Genomic DNA, 17,492 nt, shown 5'->3' with positions numbered 1-17,492 from the left:
AATTCGTAGATTAGATTTTTATCCGTAAGGTACTTTTCGACCTGTTCGTATACTATTTTTTCCATGACTTTCGAGATGGATGTAAGGATAGAAACAGGGGGGTAGTTGCCTGGGTCTAATTTGCTGCCCTTTTTGTGCAGGGGTGTTACTCTCGCTATTTTGAAGTCCTTGGGGACGTGTCCCTGTTTTATGGAGAGGTTTATTATGTGTGTGATGACTGGGGTGATGGCGGCTGCTGCGTCTCTGAGGAATTTGGAGGGGATGTTGTCATGGCCAGTGGCCTTGTTCGGTTGGAGGGCGCTCAGTTTATTGAGTACCTCATCTGTAGTTACCATTTCCAGTTTGAAATCGTCTTTGTGGACGCCTAGGTTCTTGTAGTATGCTACTATGTGATCTACCCCATACTGCCCTGAGTGGGAGGGTAGTTTGTTTACCAGTGTTGTGGCTATGTTTGTGAAGAAAGTGTTTAAGTAATTGGCTACATCCAGTTTGTCTGTGATGAGCGTGTTGTCCGTCTTTATGTTTATGTTTGAGAACCTGGTTTTAAGTTTTTTACTGCAGCCTAGTTGATTATTGAGTAATTTCCAAAGTTCACGTGGTTTATTTTTGTTTCTCAGTTTTGTCATTGATGAATTTTTTTTTTGCAGTTTTTAATCATGGAGTTTACGTCATTTCTTAGTCTGTTTCTTTCTAGTTTGAGTTCAGTCACGTGGGCTTGGAGTTCACTGCTCGTGCTTTTGGTAAGCTTTGACTGACTTTTATGAAATTCAGAGGGTCTGTCCGGGCTTGATTGAAAACTTTATTAACAGATTGCAGAATGGGTACAATACAGTACAGCTCAATACACACAATTGTTAAGGGGATGCAGACCAGAGAAAGACTTTCGTCTTGTTTACATCAGGGTCCCCCATTTTCAATTCATCAGGACATATATGACATACATGACATACAGATAGTCAGTACTGCTACATCTATACATTTATGACATACCAGATTTGCAAATACAGTACTGTTTGTGATACAGAAGGAGTCAAGAAAAGGGAGTATATACATTTGACGTAGAAACTGTACATTGGAGGAGGTTGGGTGGGGGCCCGGGGGGTTGGGTACATTGGGATATTGACAACCATACTGGGTAATTTACATTGGAGGTGGTTGGGGGGGGGGGGGGGGGGGGGCACACTGTATAAACAAGTAAAACTGTACATTGAGGGGGGGGGGGAGACACTGTACAAACAAACAAAATTGTACATTGGACTATTGACAAAACCATACTAGGTAAATGACTGTACATTGGAGGGGGTTGGGTTAGGATATTTACAGGGGCCAGTGTTGAATTGCAGTCTCCCGTAGGTGTCCCTTGAGAGAGGTTTTGAAAGTGGGTAGTGATCCACATTCATTTACAGCTTTGGGTAGGGCGTTCCACATTGATGTGGCATAATTGCGAAACGTGTTTAGTCCCTTATTTGAGCCGAATCTGGGTTTAACATGATTTGTGGAGCTCCCTCTGGTGTTGTGATCGTGGTATTCACTGACCTTTGGGAAGTATTTTGACATGTACATGGGTACCTTGGTCGCGTAGTGTATCTTGTAGACCAGGCCCATTGCAAGTTGCTGTACTCTGTCGTCTACTCTAAGCCATCCTAGGTTGTCAAAGTGGGCAGGGGTGAGGTGGGTTCTAGGAGTAAGGTCAAGCAGTAGTCTGACCAGTTTGTTTTGTGATGTTTGTAATCTTGTTTTTAGCGCCTTTGAGGTGCTTTGGTACCATGAGGTGCAAGCATAGTCGTAGTACCCTTGAATGAGTGCTCCTGCTAGAGTCTTCAGGGTATTCTTGTTTACCAGAGAGGAGATCCGGTACAAGAATCGAGTTCGTTGGTTGACTTTTTTTATTACATTGGATGCCATTTTGTCACAGGAGAGATTAGCCTCTAGGATGGAACCCAGGTAGGTAATTTCATCTTTCCTTGTGACAATATTGTCACCCACTGTAACTGAGAAGCCGTCGGTCTTGCTGAGTTTGTTATTTGAACCGAAGAGAATGGACTCTGTTTTGCCCATGTGTAATGATAGTTTGTTATCGGCGAGCCATATGCAGATTCTGCCTAGTTCCGAGCTGAGGGTTTTTTCAACCTGTAACTTGTTCTTGTCAGAGACCAGCAGGGCTGAGTCGTCCGCAAACAGGAACAAGTTGCAGTCACAAGCTGACGACATGTCATTTGCATAAATTAGGAACAGTAGCGGTCCTAGTATGCTTCCTTGTGGAACACCACAGCTCACTGTGAGGGGGGGGGGATAGGGTACCGTTTACCTCCACCATCTGTTCCCTCCCCTCAAGGTAGGATTGCATCCATTGCATGAAGCCCCTGGAAGTGGTCATGGTGTTCAGGGTCAGCTCTTCAGCTGGCTAGCTGCAGTTAGCCGATCATCACTGCTGCCGGTGTCACCGAGAGAGAGAGACACGGCTGCCGGTGTCACCGAGAGAGAGAGAGAGACACGGCTACCGTCTGAACACACTCCCTGCTGCCGGTGTCACCGAGAGAGAGAGAGAGAGACACGGCTACCGTCTGAACACACTCCCTGCTGCCGGTGTCACCGAGAGAGAGAGAGAGACACGGCTACCGTCTGAACACACTCCCTGCTGCCGGTGTCACCGAGAGAGAGAGAGAGAGACACGGCTACCGTCTGAACACACTCCCTGCTGCCGGTGTCACCGAGAGAGAGAGAGACACGGCTACCGTCTGAACACACTCCCTGCTGCCGGTGTCACCGAGAGAGAGAGAGAGACACGGCTACCGTCTGAACACACTCCCTGCTGCCGGTGTCACCAAGAGAGAGAGAGAGAGAGAGAGAGAGAGAGAGAGACACGGCTACCGTCTGAACACACTCCCTGCTGCCGGTGTCACCGAGAGAGAGAGAGAGAGAGACACGGCTACCGTCTGAACACACTCAGCTACCGTCTGAACACACTCACACGAAGGACGTGTCTTCAGTCAACTAACGACGGGCGTGTTAATAATAATAATAAAGACTCACCGCGGAGACCGGAGCTGCTAGTTAGCGGTGTTGTGCTTCTTCTTGTGCTGCTGCTGCTGCTTCTTCTTCTTCTTCCGGCGGACTGCGCGTCTACTTTAGGCGTGTTGCCGCCCCCCGCAGGACAGAGGGAGCACTGTAGATTTCCAGCCCGTGACATACAAGATAATGCAAATATGTATTTTTTTTTATCTGTTTATTACTTGTTTTTATTATTTATTTTCAATTTATGTTCGAAATAATTAAACTCATTCATTCAAGATATTGTGTGAGCAAAAGTATAGTTACTGGCTGTACAATACTGCTGTAGCCTGTAGGCCAGTGGTCACCAACCTTTTTAAGCCCAAGATCACTTTTTTTTTTGGTGAAGGCAAGATCTACCTATTGAAGCGTTGAGAGAAAAAGACAGCCAAGATTGTACTTTAAACTAAATGACTTATTTGCCTGTATTCTAATTACATGCAATGCTTTGGTCCAACATTAAAACGTCAAAGTAGAACTATTATGTACTTTCTCAGTCAGTGCTAAGTGCAGTCATCTTATGCAGCATCACTTTTCACATCAAAACAAAAGTAGAACTGTAATGTGGACTTTCTCATATTATTAACATTGACAAACATATTTACAATTAGCATTTTATAAAGTAGAACTGTAATGTGTACTTTCTCAGTCAGTGCTAAGTGTAGCATCACTTTTCACATCAAAACAAAAGTAGAACTGTATGTGTACTTTCTCAGTCAGTGCTAAGTGTAGCATCACTTTTCACATCAAAACAAAAGTAGAACTGTATGTGTACTTTCTCAGCCAGTGCTAAGTGCAGCATCACTTTTCACATCAAAACAAAGGTAGAGCTGTATGCAGTGGTGCAGTGCTGGGCAACCGCGGTCAAACGGCGTTTGGGCTCCAAAGTGCGCGCATCCTATTATTATGCAACGTCTAGGTGATAAGTGCCTAGACTTTGCATAATAATATGATACCGTTTGGCCTCCGCCCATATTACGACTGCACCCCTGGCTGTATGTGTACTTTCTCAGTCAGTGCTAAGTGCAGCATCACTTTTCACATCAAAACAAAGGTAGAACTGTAATGTGGACTCTCAGGGTAAGATCTAAAAAAAAAAAAAAAAAAAATTGTATTTTTGATTTTCATGGAAAGATCTACAGGGACAGTCTCAAAGATCGACCAGTCGATCAAGATCGACGGGTTGGTGACCAAGTGTAGGCCTATAATACTGCTGTTCATATCCAGTATTGTAGCGCTGAGAGAAAGGAGTCGGAGGCGGTGTCTCGAAGTTAAACCTAATTCCTTTATTAATCATCAGCGTAACAACAAATCGACGTAGTCGAGTCGATAGTAAGAAAGAATGCCGGTGGCAGGAAGTGCCACACTATATATCGTTCGGGGGGAACTACTATTCCCAACAACAGTTCTGTGTGAATTATGTACAGTCACTACACAAGCCCCCCCAGAATTCACCCATAGTCAAAACCCCCCCGGCATGGGGGAACAATTGCCCGGCCTCTGCGTGTGCGGAAAGCCGGGGGCGGGGAGGGCGGAGCGGCGTAAGTGCTCGCGCCATCCACGACACCCGGTGTTGTAGTTTTGACTGGGTTCCGTATAGCAATAACTTGACAACACACACAAGCTCAGTTGGTAGCCACAGCAACAGGTTTAGTGAGCGTCAGGTCAGGAATGCACCACAGACATCATTAGTCGATCACAACACTCTTCAACACGCTGCTCTTAATCGAACCCGAGTACCATATATCACATCCCCCTTTCTTAAGGAAAAGTTATTACTTTTAGTAAAAGTTATTACTCTCTTACTGCAGACCAGAAATTAGCAAAATACTTCAATCGCTTTTCCCAATAGCTTACCAACAGGAATAATGTAACAAATAATAAATTCATATTGTCAGTATCAGTTGCTTGGGGCCAGAGGTTCCAGAACATAGCCCACCGGTGGAGCTCAACCTTCAGCGTTGGCTCGTGTCATAATCGCTGTCGCTGTATCTCACAGGCGGCACGACAGCTCTCCCAGATCTGGTGCGGCATGTAGGGGAGTCGCCCGTGCTGGACTGGGAGGGCTGGTTCTGGGCAGGCGGCTCATCCCGCAGAGTCCATGGCTCGTCCCGCAGAGTTTCTGGCTGGTCGATGGACTCAGGATCAGCATACTCAGGATCAGCATATATATGTGTGTGTGTGTGTGTGTTTGGCTAAAGTGGATAGAAAACACAGTACTGTGCAAAAAAAGGGCACCCAAGAGTTTTTATATAAATAGTCTTAGATGTAAATACATTTTTTTATTAGTGTGTCAGTAGACTACTCTTAGTACATTTTCATTAAATTATTTTTTAAAGCATCTTCATGGTTTAATAATGCAAACATATGTTGCAGGGACTTATTATAATCATCATATTGGCGTGACTGTATGCATCAAAGGGTTAAATCAAGCATTTTAAGTGCTTTAGGAAATGTCAAAATATTGCGATATATATTGTGTATCGTGATATGGCCAAAAAATATCGCAATATCATTTAGAGGCCATATCGCCCAGCCCTACTATAATGGTAAAATAGTTATTTAAAAATTTGCCCCTAAAAAATATTCTTTGCCCCTAAATTTCTCATTTAGGGGCAAGTGTGCCCCTAGTGAAAAAGCTTAGCGTACAGCCCTGCCTTTGACACGTTGTGTCTTCGGACATCTTCCATCTAATTTTTATAATTTTTTTGGAACAGAACAGCCCTCGCGTAATATACTGTACCATTAGCTCCAGAATTTCATTGGCTACAAAAACTGTCAATATTCACTTGTGGTCACTTGTCCGAAACCGACGCTCATTGATTGTTCGCTGTTCGGCCTTGTAACCCGAGACTGGAAGCATGTAATAAGTTGAGTAGTGTGTCAATCAAACTGCGGCCATTTTAGCTTTCCAACGATGTGTCAAAAATACAGAGTTAGGCCGACAGACGAGGGCGAAGTGATGGACAGACCATATAAGGGCTTTCGAACGTTAACAGGATATTCTACAGTAATAAACATGTCGAAAAGACTCAAACTCAGGGAAGAAAAAGAAGCAGAGGAACAACACGAAAAGGGCAGGTACAGTAACGTTAATGTGATGAAATTAATTGTTGACTAGTGGAACAGAGTGTAATGTTACCTTTCTAGGTTACTTTTGGATGACAGTAACGTTGGCTAAAATACAGACTAGTGGCTACTGCATGCATAACAGTAGCCTACATAAAAAAGTAGGCTACATAACAACTAATAAAAATAAGAAAACTAGTACCAGTCATCATCAGGGAAATTAGGTATATTCTGCAGGTGTTTCAGTCCTGTGTCATACCATAGGCTACATTTTTATTGACATCCGTTTACCCTGTAATAAAAAAATGCTATTCCTTTTCATCTCCTTTATAATTAATTGTTGTAGTAAGCCTTTGGTTTGTTGTGTTACCGTTCATAGTCTCTAAAGTGAGTTATATATATATATATATATATATATATATATATATATATATATAGTTACATCAGTGTTTTAAAGTGCATATCATTAATGTCAATGCCAAATACATTTCCCATTATGCTATATTAGTATTGCACTGCAGTTTACTGCTTTATTGGACTCTGTACATGTAAATCTACATTTCATTGTAATGACTGTTTAATTACATTTCCCATTAATGGAACTCTCGACCTTTCTGCATGAGAAGAAGCTGACCCCATGTACCCCAACATGTGGGCTGCTCTGAGACTCTCTGTGGCTCTTCCTGTTACAGGGGCTGCTCTGAGACTCTCTGTGGCTCTTCCTGTTACAGGGGCTGCTCTGAGACTCTCTGTGGCTCTTCCTGTTACAGGGGCTGCTCTGAGACTCTCTGTGGCTCTTCCTGTTACAGGGGCTGCTCTGAGACTCTCTGTGGCTCTTCCTGTTACAGGGGCTGCTCTGAGACTCTCTGTGGCTCTTCCTGTTACAGGGGCTGCTCTGAGACTCTCTGTGGCTCTTCCTGTTACAGGGGCTGCTCTGAGACTCTCTGTGGCTCTTCCTGTTACAGGGGCTGCTCTGAGACTCTCTGTGGCTCTTCCTGTTACAGGGGCTGCTCTGAGACTCTCTGTGGCTCTTCCTGTTACAGGGGCTGCTGCTGAAAGAAGCTCTAAGCTCAAGCTCACCAAATCTTACCCGAGATCTACTATGGTGCAAGAATGTCTCCGTGGACTTTCTATTTCTATCATAAGCATAAATCATGTGGTCTCAAAACAGTTGTCTTATGATGACGTCATAGATGACTTTGGTGCAAGAAAGGTTAGGAAAGTAAGACTGTAAAGTGAGCTTGATGAGGGGGCTTCTAAGTAGAGCTGCCGCGATTACCACATTACCGCGGTATCGCTGTTACATCATGTCCACCGCAAGTGTAGGCTGAATACCGCATCACTGCTGTTTTTTTATAATAATAAATAAAGTTTCTCCTCTCGTTGGGCTTGCGGCTCTGCAGATATACCCTACTCCTCTATCGAGGTTCCAAGCGACCCTATTGGGTACCAGAAAAGTCACGTGAAACATTGCAGACCACTGATTGCTCAGAAGAGAGACGCGTCACACTTTGGAGCATCTTGCAGTGCTTTTACTTCCTGAATCTCAGCCATTGATCAGAGCTCAGTCACAACACGGCTAATAGTACGTTAGCTCCCACCGGAGACCGGAGTCCGGAGTCGATTACCGTCGCTCCTCAGGGAACGAGGCATAATGATTTTACTGCAACGAAATGTTATAATAAAAGCCCTTCGTTCTATACACTTGTCTGATTGAAAACTTTATTAACAGACCGCAGAATGGGTACAACTCGGCACGCTCTGAGCAAAGAAAGGAACTAAGATATGAATTGAGTAACGCTTGCCTTGCTATGGTCCGGTAAATACGAACGTGTAACTATATAACGTCAATGCCACAAAACGAATGCCTTTGTAATCATAAGTAGTAACGTTATAATAATAATAATAATAATAAGAAGAAAGGGTCGGGGGGGGGGTAACCGGCGGGCGCGCCGCTACCACACCTGCCCGCGACACAGAGGGGAGACTTCGAATCCGTGTTTCACTTTTAATAGCGAATGCGTGCATGCCGAATCCCAAACAATATTCATGCTGCAAAGTCATCCTCTAAAGATAGACATTTAGACTAGAGGCAGGCTATATGCTATAAAGAGTAGACTACAAAAAAAATGCATTCACTTTTTTTTTTTTTTTTTTTTGTGTGCGGTAATACCGCGGCGGTAGGAAATATTTAGCAAATTTGTGCGGTAAGGAAAACATCAATACCGCGGCAGCTCTACTTCTAAGTCCGTTACAAGTCGAAGCCTTGTGCTTGTGTTCAATTATTTCTCTCTTTATTTGACTTTATTTAAGTTCATTGTAATTATATTTTACCTTACTTTATTTATGGCAGTAGGCTACTGGTTAATATTAAGATCATTCATTGTAAATATTTATTATAATAATGTCACTTGTTCACTGTGTAAATGCAGCTGTCGCCTATAGAGGGCGCATGTTTATTTTTATATTTCATTTTATCTCATGTGACGTATCACGTCCTGTCTCACGCTCTGACTTGCCGTAGTTTGAGCAGATCTGGCAGAACGTGTCCAGACATGTTGGAGAAGATAGCGCAGCAGATTGGTGCACTTTATTTACCAAAAGCTAAAAGACTAAAGTACTAGAGTTTTGAAGATAACCCCCTCCCATTGAGCTGCAAGCAGGCCAAAGTGGTTAGTAAAGCTTATTCACACTTTTCGTTTTTGTAATTCTATTGACTGAATTGTATGAATATTGACAGTTATTATTATTTCCTGCATTGTAGTTCTACGGCATTCGAACATTTCCTCCCCCTGCTGGCCTACAACCGGAGGGACCCTACTAGTATCTCCCGCTGCCCTACTAGTGTACCATAGATATAATTCCTATTGATACAGGTGGTATTTACTATCTCCTGCGTACTATTCTAATGGACTTACGCTCTTGATTTACTCACGCACATTCTTCGCCTTACAAGCGCGACCAAGTAATGTAATTTACTATTATTGCTTAGGGGTGGGAATCACCAGTTTCATCATGATACGATACGATATCGATTCTTTGGACAACGATACGATATTTGCCGATATCACAAAAGTCTCTCACGATACAATACGATACGATTAGATTCAGGTGCCTGCGATCGATATGAGATGATATCATATGCCCATTTAACACAATCAGTAACATTTCGATCAACAAAAAAAAGGTAATGAAAATATCATTTGACATTTGTATTTTTGAGCTCTTCCAGACATTTAAAGGAAAATCAATCTATTGTTTTTAATACAAATAGACCTCCTGTTCACTGTAAAGTGCCACGTTTTTATATATTGAGCTTTAAACTTTAAGCTACATTTTTTTGGAACTCAAAACTCACAACCTCCCTCTCCCAAACCGTTCCTACAACAATTTGTTGATGTTGCATGATCATGTATAGGCCTACATTTATTATGTATTATATTGTTTATGTTTAAATAACATTTAAACATCAAACTCCTCTGACCTCATCTGGTCTTTCCAAAGACGCGCGCACACACACACAGAAAGGGAGAATGCTATGCTGTAACATCTACACACACGGAGCTACTGCTGTTGTTCTTGGGCGGATATGAGACTCGCCACAGGATTTTCAAAATAAGAGTATCGATATGAATCGATCTTATTACATCGCATCGATCCGATTCGATTGTTGATAATTACATCGATGTATCGATCTGGATCGATGTATCGTCCCACCCCTATTATTGCTGCTAATAAATATTATTCTAACCAAGATTGTGTGGAACCGTGTCATTGTGGGAAGTGTTCATCACATATACCTGTGTACTGTATGGCCAGTAGTAATGTACATAAGACAGTAGTGGTTTAATGATACCATACTTATTTAATACAGTCAGGGAATTGTACCCCTCAGTTACACATATGTTTTCCTACCGTATCAATGTGGGCTGTTTTGACATTCTAGAAGAGTTTGGTCTGGAGTTGATTTATATTGTTCTTAACCCTTTAGAAATAAAATAGATACAAATAAGATCAGTTTGACTCCATTGTTCACAAACATCACCAATGTATAAACAAAACCTTTACAGCCACAGAATACAGCCGACACTATTAAAAACTCATACGTCTCTCCGTTAGTCCTTGTTGTATCAACAGCTCAGTCGGTCAACTAGAGAAGGACGACGTGTCTGGCTACCCACTTTGTTTACATTTGGATACTGACGTTATTGGTCTGGTCGGGCCTTGTTGTATCAATCCATTTAAACTCAATGTCCCGCCTTTGATTGATTGATTGAAAATGTTATTAACAGATTGCAGAATGGGTACAATACACAATACAGTACGGCTCAATACACACACTTGTTAAGGGGATGCAGACCAGAGAAAGACTTTCGTCTCGTTTACATCAGGGTCCCCCATTTTCAATTCATAGTGACATGTATGACATACACAACATACATGACATTTATGGCATAGGGACATACATGACATACAGGTATATAGTACTGTTCCATTTATGACATATATACGATATGCCTTTAACGTCAGTGTGTCGCTCTTCTATGGATCAGTACTGGGATCAGAGCGCCGGTTGTGTGGTCCGGGGGTTTGATTGATTGATTGATTGAAAAGTTTATTAACAGATTGCAGAATGGGTACAGTACAGTACAGCTCAATACATACAATTGTTAAGAGGATGCAGACCTGAGAAAGACTTTCGTCTTGTTTCCATCAGGGTCCCCCATTTTCAATTCATCATATGACACACATGACATACAGATAGACAGTACTGCTACATCTATACATTTATGACATACCAGATTTTCAAATACAGTACTGTTTGTGATATTAAAAAAATCCAGAAGAAGAGTATATACATTTGACATAGAAACTGTGCATTGGGGGAGGTTGGGTAGGTGGGGTGGGGCTGTACATTGGAGGTGGGGGGGGGGGGTTGGGTAGGGGGGGGGGGGGACACTGTACATTGGAATACTGACATACATTTGACATGGAAACTGTACATTGGAGGAGGTTGGGTAGGTGGGGTGGGGTTGGGTGGGGCTGTACATTGGAATACTGACAAAGCCATGCTTGGTCTTTATTGTACAACTGGGTTAGGACATTTGTAGGGGCCAGTTTTGAATTGCAGTCTCCCGTAGGTGTTCTTTGAGAGTGTTTTTGAAAGTGGGTAGTGATTCACATTCCTTTACAGCTTAGGGTAGGGCGTTCCACATTGTTGTGGCATAATTGCGAAACGTGTTTAGTCCCTTGTTTGAGCCGAATCTGGGTTTTACATGATTTGTGGAGCTCCCTCTGGTGTTGTGATCGTGGTATTCACTGACCTTTGGGAAGTATTTTGACATGTACATGGGTACCTTGGTCGTGTAGTGTATCTTGTAGACCAGGCCCATTGCAAGTTGCTGTACTCTGTCGTCTACTCTAAGCCATCCTAGGTTGGCAAAGTGTGCAGGGGTGAGGTGGGTTCTAGGAGTCAGGTCAAGCAGTAGTCTGACTAGTTTGTTTTGAGATGTTTGTAATTTGGTTTTTAGTGCCTTTGAGGTGCTTTGGTACCATGAGGTGCAAGCATAGTCGTAGTACCCTTGAATGAGTGCTCCTGCCAGAGTCTTCAGGGTATTCTTGTTTACCAGGGAGGAGATCCGGTACAAGAATCGAGTTCGTTGATTGACTTTTTTTATTACATTGGATGCCATTTTGTCACAGGAAAGATTAGCCTCTAGGATGGAACCCAGGTAGGTAATTTCATCTTTCCTTGTGACAATATTGTCACCCACTGTAACTGAGAAGCCGTGGGTTTTGCTGAGTTTGTTATTTGAACCGAAGAGAATGGACTCTGTTTTGCCCATGTGTAATGATAGTTTGTTGTCGGCGAGCCATATGCAGATTTTGCCTAGTTCCGAGCTGAGGGTTTTCTCAACCTGTAACTTGTTCTTGTCAGAGACCAGCAGGGCTGAGTCGTCCGCAAACAGGAACAAGTTGCAGTCACAAGCTGACGACATGTCATTTGCATAAATTAGGAATAGTAGCGGTCCTAGTATGCTTCCTTGTGGAACACCACAGCTCACTGTGAGGGGGGGGGGGGATAGGGTACCGTTTACCTCCACCATCTGTTCTCTCCCCTCCAGGTAGGATTGTATCCAGCTCACTGATAAACTATCAAAACCAATTGCTTTTAGCTTGTCAATCAGAATGGTGTGATTGACAGTGTCGAAGGCCTTTTGTAGGTCTAGCATGACCATGCCGCAGTATTTGCCCGCGTCCACCTCTTGCTTGATGTGGTCGTTCAAATAGAGAAGGCATGTGTCAGTGGAGTGGGATGTTCTGAAGCCAGATTGGAATTCGTAGATTAGATTTTTATCCGTAAGGTACTTTTCGACCTGTTCGTATACTATTTTTTCCATGACTTTCGAGATGGATGTAAGGATAGAAACAGGGGGGTAGTTGCCTGGGTCTAATTTGCTGCCCTTTTTGTGCAGGGGTGTTACTCTCGCTATTTTGAAGTCCTTGGGGACGTGTCCCTGTTTTATGGAGAGGTTTATTATGTGTGTGATGACTGGGGTGATGGCGGCTGCTGCGTCTCTGAGGAATTTGGAGGGGATGTTGTCATGGCCAGTGGCCTTGTTCGGTTGGAGGGCGCTCAGTTTATTGAGTACCTCATCTGTAGTTACCATTTCCAGTTTGAAATCGTCTTTGTGGACGCCTAGGTTCTTGTAGTATGCTACTATGTGATCTACCCCATACTGCCCTGAGTGGGAGGGTAGTTTGTTTACCAGTGTTGTGGCTATGTTTGTGAAGAAAGTGTTTAAGTAATTGGCTACATCCAGTTTGTCTGTGATGAGCGTGTTGTCCGTCTTTATGTTTATGTTTGAGAACCTGGTTTTAAGTTTTTTACTGCAGCCTAGTTGATTATTGAGTAATTTCCAAAGTTCACGTGGTTTATTTTTGTTTCTCAGTTTTGTCATTGATGAATTTTTTTTTTGCAGTTTTTAATCATGGAGTTTACGTCATTTCTTAGTCTGTTTCTTTCTAGTTTGAGTTCAGTCACGTGGGCTTGGAGTTCACTGCTCGTGCTTTTGGTAAGCTTTGACTGACTTTTATGAAATTCAGAGGGTCTGTCCGGGCTTGATTGAAAACTTTATTAACAGATTGCAGAATGGGTACAATACAGTACAGCTCAATACACACAATTGTTAAGGGGATGCAGACCAGAGAAAGACTTTCGTCTTGTTTACATCAGGGTCCCCCATTTTCAATTCATCAGGACATATATGACATACATGACATACAGATAGTCAGTACTGCTACATCTATACATTTATGACATACCAGATTTGCAAATACAGTACTGTTTGTGATACAGAAGGAGTCAAGAAAAGGGAGTATATACATTTGACGTAGAAACTGTACATTGGAGGAGGTTGGGTGGGGGCCCGGGGGGTTGGGTACATTGGGATATTGACAACCATACTGGGTAATTTACATTGGAGGTGGTTGGGGGGGGGGGGGGGGGGGGGGCACACTGTATAAACAAGTAAAACTGTACATTGAGGGGGGGGGGGAGACACTGTACAAACAAACAAAATTGTACATTGGACTATTGACAAAACCATACTAGGTAAATGACTGTACATTGGAGGGGGTTGGGTTAGGATATTTACAGGGGCCAGTGTTGAATTGCAGTCTCCCGTAGGTGTCCCTTGAGAGAGGTTTTGAAAGTGGGTAGTGATCCACATTCATTTACAGCTTTGGGTAGGGCGTTCCACATTGATGTGGCATAATTGCGAAACGTGTTTAGTCCCTTATTTGAGCCGAATCTGGGTTTAACATGATTTGTGGAGCTCCCTCTGGTGTTGTGATCGTGGTATTCACTGACCTTTGGGAAGTATTTTGACATGTACATGGGTACCTTGGTCGCGTAGTGTATCTTGTAGACCAGGCCCATTGCAAGTTGCTGTACTCTGTCGTCTACTCTAAGCCATCCTAGGTTGTCAAAGTGGGCAGGGGTGAGGTGGGTTCTAGGAGTAAGGTCAAGCAGTAGTCTGACCAGTTTGTTTTGTGATGTTTGTAATCTTGTTTTTAGCGCCTTTGAGGTGCTTTGGTACCATGAGGTGCAAGCATAGTCGTAGTACCCTTGAATGAGTGCTCCTGCTAGAGTCTTCAGGGTATTCTTGTTTACCAGAGAGGAGATCCGGTACAAGAATCGAGTTCGTTGGTTGACTTTTTTTATTACATTGGATGCCATTTTGTCACAGGAGAGATTAGCCTCTAGGATGGAACCCAGGTAGGTAATTTCATCTTTCCTTGTGACAATATTGTCACCCACTGTAACTGAGAAGCCGTCGGTCTTGCTGAGTTTGTTATTTGAACCGAAGAGAATGGACTCTGTTTTGCCCATGTGTAATGATAGTTTGTTATCGGCGAGCCATATGCAGATTCTGCCTAGTTCCGAGCTGAGGGTTTTTTCAACCTGTAACTTGTTCTTGTCAGAGACCAGCAGGGCTGAGTCGTCCGCAAACAGGAACAAGTTGCAGTCACAAGCTGACGACATGTCATTTGCATAAATTAGGAACAGTAGCGGTCCTAGTATGCTTCCTTGTGGAACACCACAGCTCACTGTGAGGGGGGGGGGATAGGGTACCGTTTACCTCCACCATCTGTTCCCTCCCCTCAAGGTAGGATTGCATCCATTGCATGAAGCCCCTGGAAGTGGTCATGGTGTTCAGGGTCAGCTCTTCAGCTGGCTAGCTGCAGTTAGCCGATCATCACTGCTGCCGGTGTCACCGAGAGAGAGAGACACGGCTGCCGGTGTCACCGAGAGAGAGAGAGAGACACGGCTACCGTCTGAACACACTCCCTGCTGCCGGTGTCACCGAGAGAGAGAGAGAGAGACACGGCTACCGTCTGAACACACTCCCTGCTGCCGGTGTCACCGAGAGAGAGAGAGAGACACGGCTACCGTCTGAACACACTCCCTGCTGCCGGTGTCACCGAGAGAGAGAGAGAGAGACACGGCTACCGTCTGAACACACTCCCTGCTGCCGGTGTCACCGAGAGAGAGAGAGACACGGCTACCGTCTGAACACACTCCCTGCTGCCGGTGTCACCGAGAGAGAGAGAGAGACACGGCTACCGTCTGAACACACTCCCTGCTGCCGGTGTCACCAAGAGAGAGAGAGAGAGAGAGAGAGAGAGAGAGACACGGCTACCGTCTGAACACACTCCCTGCTGCCGGTGTCACCGAGAGAGAGAGAGAGAGAGACACGGCTACCGTCTGAACACACTCAGCTACCGTCTGAACACACTCACACGAAGGACGTGTCTTCAGTCAACTAACGACGGGCGTGTTAATAATAATAATAAAGACTCACCGCGGAGACCGGAGCTGCTAGTTAGCGGTGTTGTGCTTCTTCTTGTGCTGCTGCTGCTGCTTCTTCTTCTTCTTCCGGCGGACTGCGCGTCTACTTTAGGCGTGTTGCCGCCCCCCGCAGGACAGAGGGAGCACTGTAGATTTCCAGCCCGTGACATACAAGATAATGCAAATATGTATTTTTTTTTTATCTGTTTATTACTTGTTTTTATTATTTATTTTCAATTTATGTTCGAAATAATTAAACTCATTCATTCAAGATATTGTGTGAGCAAAAGTATAGTTACTGGCTGTACAATACTGCTGTAGCCTGTAGGCCAGTGGTCACCAACCTTTTTAAGCCCAAGATCACTTTTTTTTTTGGTGAAGGCAAGATCTACCTATTGAAGCGTTGAGAGAAAAAGACAGCCAAGATTGTACTTTAAACTAAATGACTTATTTGCCTGTATTCTAATTACATGCAATGCTTTGGTCCAACATTAAAACGTCAAAGTAGAACTATTATGTACTTTCTCAGTCAGTGCTAAGTGCAGTCATCTTATGCAGCATCACTTTTCACATCAAAACAAAAGTAGAACTGTAATGTGGACTTTCTCATATTATTAACATTGACAAACATATTTACAATTAGCATTTTATAAAGTAGAACTGTAATGTGTACTTTCTCAGTCAGTGCTAAGTGTAGCATCACTTTTCACATCAAAACAAAAGTAGAACTGTATGTGTACTTTCTCAGTCAGTGCTAAGTGTAGCATCACTTTTCACATCAAAACAAAAGTAGAACTGTATGTGTACTTTCTCAGCCAGTGCTAAGTGCAGCATCACTTTTCACATCAAAACAAAGGTAGAGCTGTATGCAGTGGTGCAGTGCTGGGCAACCGCGGTCAAACGGCGTTTGGGCTCCAAAGTGCGCGCATCCTATTATTATGCAACGTCTAGGTGATAAGTGCCTAGACTTTGCATAATAATATGATACCGTTTGGCCTCCGCCCATATTACGACTGCACCCCTGGCTGTATGTGTACTTTCTCAGTCAGTGCTAAGTGCAGCATCACTTTTCACATCAAAACAAAGGTAGAACTGTAATGTGGACTCTCAGGGTAAGATCTAAAAAAAAAAAAAAAAAAATTGTATTTTTGATTTTCATGGAAAGATCTACAGGGACAGTCTCAAAGATCGACCAGTCGATCAAGATCGACGGGTTGGTGACCAAGTGTAGGCCTATAATACTGCTGTTCATATCCAGTATTGTAGCGCTGAGAGAAAGGAGTCGGAGGCGGTGTCTCGAAGTTAAACCTAATTCCTTTATTAATCATCAGCGTAACAACAAATCGACGTAGTCGAGTCGATAGTAAGAAAGAATGCCGGTGGCAGGAAGTGCCACACTATATATCGTTCGGGGGGAACTACTATTCCCAACAACAGTTCTGTGTGAATTATGTACAGTCACTACACAAGCCCCCCCAGAATTCACCCATAGTCAAAACCCCCCCGGCATGGGGGAACAATTGCCCGGCCTCTGCGTGTGCGGAAAGCCGGGGGCGGGGAGGGCGGAGCGGCGTAAGTGCTCGCGCCATCCACGACACCCGGTGTTGTAGTTTTGACTGGGTTCCGTATAGCAATAACTTGACAACACACACAAGCTCAGTTGGTAGCCACAGCAACAGGTTTAGTGAGCGTCAGGTCAGGAATGCACCACAGACATCATTAGTCGATCACAACACTCTTCAACACGCTGCTCTTAATCGAACCCGAGTACCATATATCACATCCCCCTTTCTTAAGGAAAAGTTATTACTTTTAGTAAAAGTTATTACTCTCTTACTGCAGACCAGAAATTAGCAAAATACTTCAATCGCTTTTCCCAATAGCTTACCAACAGGAATAATGTAACAAATAATAAATTCATATTGTCAGTATCAGTTGCTTGGGGCCAGAGGTTCCAGAACATAGCCCACCGGTGGAGCTCAACCTTCAGCGTTGGCTCGTGTCATAATCGCTGTCG

General features: G+C 43.7%; 1 protein-coding gene and 1 long non-coding RNA gene across 2 annotated transcripts in view; both read right to left on the bottom strand.

Moving 5' to 3' along the window:
* LOC311226662 (uncharacterized protein) overlaps nucleotides 1-3,163 on the bottom strand; it is a 107,050-nt gene extending 103,887 nt beyond the window's left edge. Inside the window, exon 1 of the mRNA XM_084312078.1 lies at nucleotides 3,034-3,163. The gene's annotated coding sequence lies outside the window, so the exon portion shown is untranslated. The remainder of the gene's footprint in view (nucleotides 1-3,033) is intronic.
* A 1,153-nt stretch (nucleotides 3,164-4,316) lies between these two features.
* Nucleotides 4,317-15,558, bottom strand: LOC311226324. The gene is made up of 3 exons (XR_014619542.1): nucleotides 15,489-15,558; nucleotides 10,036-10,105; nucleotides 4,317-5,270 (listed from the first exon to the last, which is right to left on the bottom strand). It is a non-coding gene; the product is annotated as an uncharacterized lncRNA (long non-coding RNA).
* Between the last annotated feature and the right edge of the window lie 1,934 nt (nucleotides 15,559-17,492).

This window comes from Notolepis coatsorum (assembly GCF_963971535.1).
Source record: "Notolepis coatsorum genome assembly, chromosome: 4".
NCBI lineage: Eukaryota > Metazoa > Chordata > Actinopteri > Aulopiformes > Paralepididae > Notolepis > Notolepis coatsorum.
The sequence above is the reverse complement of the archived record's forward strand: the minus strand, read 5'-3'. Positions and strand labels throughout refer to the sequence as shown.